We start from the raw sequence: 6,087 nt of genomic DNA, 5'->3' as shown, positions 1-6,087 counted from the left end.
TTAACATACTGTGTTTTTACTAGCTGTCACATTGCTTATTTGCCTAATATTTTGTGTAAATATCCTTCAAGTATTTATTCATTTTGAATATTGTTTTTATATTTGTATTTTACATTTTTATTTATATAATACCATAACAGTATATCTAAAACATGGTGCTCCGGTTGGTGTAAAAAAAACACTGCAGACAGATGTGTGATGGATTGGCGCCAATAATTTATTCTTTTTTGGTGTTTGTAGAGGCACTCCGGCGTTTTCTTTATGTTTTCTTATGGTGGGAAACACTGCAGCAGTTGTTTCTCACGCCAGACGGTAAAGTTATCGTATGATTTCGGCCAGCCTAACTGAAAAGACTAAGAAAATATATTTCAATGTATTTTTGGACAGAATTAGCCTCACTGGGTGGAGCCAAAAATAGGTATTTGCAGTGCTTTTCTGTGATTGGGTAATTTAATGAACGTTTTTGGGAGAATTGTAATTGTAAAAGACATGTGTTTAGCATCAAAAGAATAATAATTTTAAAAAGGTAAAAATATTGTACTAAAAATAATTGTGGGTAGTATTTTATATTTATGTGGGGTGGGGTGGGGGGGTGTTTTGGGGGTTCAACCCCCCCCCCCCCCCCGAAAGATAATACCCCAGGTTTAAAAATTAAATTAATGGCTATTTATTTATTTACTTAAGAAATAAACAAAACAGAAGCATTCTTTGTGAACTGGAATAAAAAGGTAAAAATATTGTACTAAAAATAATTTTTGCTATCTATAGAGTTCTTCCTAAAGATTATGGAACAAACACGTCTAAATTGTTAGTAACAATTAATCACAGTTGACATCCATCTTTCCACCTGATAAATAGGCCAATCTTATTACCTAAAACAAAGAAATATGCCAAGAAGAAATAATTATATTCAACACATGAATTGCCGCAAATATGACTGCATATTAGTCCAAATAGAAAAATACCCTGAGCATACTGACAAAGTAATTAATGTCTAAATCAAATTAATTACAAATTCACAATAAAACATTTTTATAGGCAAGCTGTATATGTGCAAAGTTGATAACTATTAGAGGGGCAACAACCGAAAGTGGGGGGTTTGGGGGTCCTCCCACGGAATAATTTTGTCGTGAGTTGGTAAAAATGGTGCTATACAAGCATTTTTGTACCTTCATTAAATATTTTCTTCGAGTATAAATATTAATGCTTTTAAAGAAACACACACACCCTCCCCCCTTGCTCTTCCTGTGTAAAATTCATGGTTGGGGGTGGGGGGAAATGTCTATGTGCCCCCCCCCCCCCCCAATAAAAACTTATATTATTATTACCACACCTGACCTAACCATTGTTAGTACAGATAATTATATATTCATACTGTACCAAATGCATTACAAACATATTGTTCATGTAAAATTATGAACATAATTAGTAAAACATTACAAGTAATTGGTGTAATTGACTAAACTTCGGGGAAAGTGATTTTCAGTATAAATATTATGCTCAGTATGTAATTTCATAACCAAAAATTTAACACAACGCTGATACAATAATAGTTGTAATTTATGTCTAGGTGAGTTACCAAAGTTTATTATGTAATTAATAATTTTTAATGAAATAAATAACAATGTCTAATGTTATTAATGTATGAATTGCTGTGATTGCTATTTATGTTTACTTGTTCCAGACATTGGTGTTGAAACATGAAGACATTCAGTAATATTACTGGCAGTAGGCGAGGGGGCCTGCCGTTACAATTAAAACTCCCCGACTCTATGGTGACCGGCAGTAGGCGAGGGGGCCTGCCGTTACAATTAAAACTCCCCGACTCTATGGCGACCGGCAGTAGGCGAGGGGGCCTGCCGTTACAATTAAAACTCCCCGACTCTATGGCGACCGGCAGTAGGCGAGGGGGCCTGCCGTTACAATTAAAACTCCCCGACTCTGTGGCGACTGGCAGTAGGCGAGGGGGCCTGCCGTTACAATTAAAACTCCCCGACTCTATGGCGACCGGCAGTAGGCGAGGGGGCCTGCCGTTACAATTAAAACTCCCCGACTCTATGGTGACCGGCAGTAGGCGAGGGGGCCTGCCGTTACAATTAAAACTCCCCGACTCTATGGCGACCGGCAGTAGGCGAGGGGGCCTGCCGTTATAATTAAAACTCCCCAGATCACATCTCTCCATACTTCCTTTAATCCTGTGACTCCTCTCCCATCCTGGTGGAAGTTCTCAACACCTACCCGTGGTTCCACTGTGCAGCACAGTAAAAATAAAAGTCAGTTCATATCAAATTACAAAATGTAATGTATTTTCTCACTAGTGTATTCAATGAATTTTTACTGTGCTGGCCAAGTTGAGAGATCCTAAGCCAACATTCACCAGTTTTACGTGTAATGAATTAATTTCCATATTATGCATTGTTCTTTCAGCTACGGTTCCAGAACTAAGACCCTTGTTATTACCTGATGAACCTGGTTAGTTAAGGCCACCTAAGGTAATAAAAGTTTGCTGACATCATGGGAGTACCCTTTTATGAGTGTGGAAAAGACATATTTTGTGGGAATTGGATATTTACCAAAAGGAAAGATGCCATGTGTTCTTTACTGCATTAGAAAGATAACTTTTACATTTAAAGTTACGGGATGGTATCTTCCTGTTGCTCTCATTTTGTTGAAAATAAAATGATTTAGTTAACCATTCAACATCTCGCCAAGGAGTATAGGAAGTTGTCGAACCTTACTCATTAACTGTGTTGAGGCCATAAATTAATGATACATGATTTGAGTTACATACTTTACTTTGGTTATAATTAGTTTTTTAAATGAATACTTCTACATTACTTACCTATAGCCCAGAACCACCTACATCACATGAGCTTTCAAGGAGGAAAATCATTATCAAAATCGGTGAGTTTGTTAAAGAGAAATAGGATTCCACAGAAAACACATAGATACGCCCGGCTTTTTGCATTATGGGTTTAACACAAATAAAATGCAACTTACTTGGTTTATTCCATTACTGAATACCTTAGGTCTTTTCTAGCAGATTGCTTACAGGAGGCGTTGAACCAAGATGTATACGGCCCAATGGAAGTAGAAACCCCGCGCTGGAGCCCGTGGGTAGGTTGGCGCAGGCCCCACTTCGCCAACCGTAAGATCTTCATGCTGGGCGTTAAGCTGTGCAGCTTCTCATGGCACTACCCTGCCTGCAACGGCTCCCTACCAACCCCACATTGCCTGGGGGTGGTGTTCCACCACCAGGTGAACTGCGCTTGGAACCACTCAGGGAATGAGCTTAGTATTAATATTATAGTAATTACATAAACTGAAATAAAAATGTGATACTGTACTGGTTATTTCGAATAACTATTTGAATCGTGACTAGGTTAACCAATTTATTACAACTTATTCAAGACTTAATGTTCTTTCATTACTTCTTTGTTGATTCAGTGAATAAAATAAAAAGACACTAACTATAGCTGTGATACAGGTTTTACATAGCACAAACCTATGGCATTTACTCCAGTAACTTAAATATAACAAAGTACTTGAGAAATGAACATAAAATACTACCCACAAATCACTCAGTTACAGATGAAATATTTATCACACTAAATTGAATTGTAACACATTTATATTCCTTTTAGTGAATTAAATATTTGTAAACAGTGTTTCTACATTAGTAGTTTCGATTTACAGATATTGGGCAACAGTATATGAAGACAACTGCTAGAAATAAATGGTCAACAGTTTGTTTGCACACAAAGCATCTTTACATAGAAGACAACACAAGTGCATTAATTAATTCCATTATTGTATATAATGATGATCAAGGAGTATGTAAGTTATTAGAGATTTCTCTCCCAGGTTAAACATAATTTTATTTATTTTTTCCACTGTGGATAATAACATTAACAACCGCACAGCATTAAAACCCGAAGAATTTTAGTTTTGTCCCAAAATATATAAGGATCTGGGAACCGATAAATGTTACGATGACACACTCGCAATAATTACTGAAAATCCATTTAACCTTAAGAAGTTACACAATTCCAACTTACAAACAATTTTCAGCAATTAACTGTGCTACAAGTCATATGTGTTCTGTGCAAAGCTGAAATTTTGAGCATTGTGATCATCAAAAAAGCAGTTTCAATTCTTGCCAAAAACAAAGAGCAACAAGTTCAGGTAATTTAATTGTTTTCAGTGCTAACAGTAATTTAAAGTAGTGAAATGATTCCATACACATTTATTTTATCATACAGACTCCAAACTTACAAACAGTGATAGGTTTTCACAAGGGAATAGATGCCAGAATGTTATTTGTAGCTAGCTGATGGCGATACTTAATTGCACAATTGTGAAACCATGATGCAATTTGCAGTCAAATGGCAGCATCTAATGCATCATTGTAAAAAATGGTGAACTTGAAATTTAAAGGCTTTTGAAGAATTAACCAATTTTGAGTTCTTTTATTGGATTGTAATTATTATACCTAGGTATTTTCATTCAATATCCTGCTAAAATTGGCCCATTGCATGTCATTTCTTTTTAATCAAAAATAAGCTCCACTCTGCAGTACACAGCACGAGCAGAGCATCCACAGAGGGTACATTCATCCACCCGTAGCATCTTATCTATCAATACAACCATGACAATTTTTTTCAATCCATGTTAGTACAATTTGGATAACGTAAAATGTAATGGTTTAATGTAACATGAGCAAATAATGACCCTCGTACAAACAAATACAATTTTATCTATCTTCCTGCTTAGAAAAGTAATAATGGTGCAGTTTATAATTATTTTTAAAGCAGTGATTTTATGTCATGGAATATTTTTTAAAAATATGTTAAAGAACACGTGCTGCATTGCTTATCTTACTCAGTAGAAAAGAATGTCCGGAGTAGCTAAGGTAACCACTTATAGTGACCCCAGACATGAGGATATTTGAGAGTTCTGTGTAATTCTACTTTTTTAGTATATATATTAGTGTATTTTATTGATCAGGATAAACGAGGTAAGTAAAATTTAAAATGCTGTACTATCATTACTACACATTTATTCTTGCAAGAAGGTTCCTGCCATTCAGAAAGTAGGCTACTTTCAAAACTGCAGAAGTAAATTTAAGAGGGTGTTAAAGTGAATGGACAGTGTGATATAAAAAATGAAAGTGATTTTAGATTTTCTGCAATGTACTTTACGTAATATAAATGTTTTAAATCCTATTTTACAGATGACAAAATAAAAGAGCCCAGTTTTTATATTCAGTACCATTGTGGCATTAATGAGCCAAAAATTTATTAGTTTTGAGAAACATCTCTGATAGAAAGAAGATAATTTATGCAGTATTTGCAAGGCCAAAAAAATCTCTAATCCCCTGGTAAGTTGACTCTTTTTTATTATTTCCTTAACATTTTTATATAAATATCTCAAAACTATTTATTTTAATTGTCTTTGAGTAAAAAATTTAAAACGTACTTTTTAATCTGATAGTTTTAAGTTGGTTTCAGTTAAATTGCAAGCAGTTAAATGCGAGAGATTGAAAGACTGATTAAAAATCATGTGGTTAGCAGTATGCACTCTACATTGCCGGAGAAAACTATATTATTCTTTATTCACCATGATTACTTGAATTATTGCATTTCAAGTTATAGGTTATCTATGGATACCTAAGTTATTTAGTTGTTGGTTTTATATTCTGCTAATTAGACACAGTAAATTTAAGTATTATTGATGTTAGTATATTATATAGTTTAATATTAATGTACATATTAATTATATAGCAGTTAGACTAGACCAAAGGGTTTCACCCTTTTGTTTATTAACCCAGCGTTCTTAGCCGGTAGGCATTACCGCCCTGGGGCCACCATAGGATAATCCACGCACGCAAAGGGGATGAGGCATTAGTGTGTCTGCTATGACGAGGTTACTGGGAACCCATCCAGGTCTCGCCAACACCTCGACCCCCTACCCCACTCAGTTAACCAGACAATTGGCTGCGCCCTAAGCCCATTGGCGTTACATCAACGTTGCTGGCACCTATCCTATTCTACCGCATCACACTGGGACCCCTCAAAAACCAGTGAA

The 6,087-nt window shown here is 35.5% G+C and overlaps 1 protein-coding gene across 1 annotated transcript in view; it reads right to left on the bottom strand.

Moving 5' to 3' along the window:
• The window catches only part of LOC134528128 (uncharacterized), a 31,091-nt gene extending 25,264 nt beyond the window's left edge, over positions 1 to 5,827 (bottom strand). The window contains exon 1 of the mRNA XM_063361443.1: positions 3,053 to 5,827. The gene's annotated coding sequence lies outside the window, so the exon portion shown is untranslated. The remainder of the gene's footprint in view (positions 1 to 3,052) is intronic.
• Between the last annotated feature and the right edge of the window lie 260 nt (positions 5,828 to 6,087).

Source organism: Bacillus rossius, chromosome 1, assembly GCF_032445375.1.
Source record: "Bacillus rossius redtenbacheri isolate Brsri chromosome 1, Brsri_v3, whole genome shotgun sequence".
Classification (NCBI taxonomy): Eukaryota; Metazoa; Arthropoda; class Insecta; order Phasmatodea; family Bacillidae; genus Bacillus; species Bacillus rossius.
The sequence above is the reverse complement of the archived record's forward strand: the minus strand, read 5'-3'. Positions and strand labels throughout refer to the sequence as shown.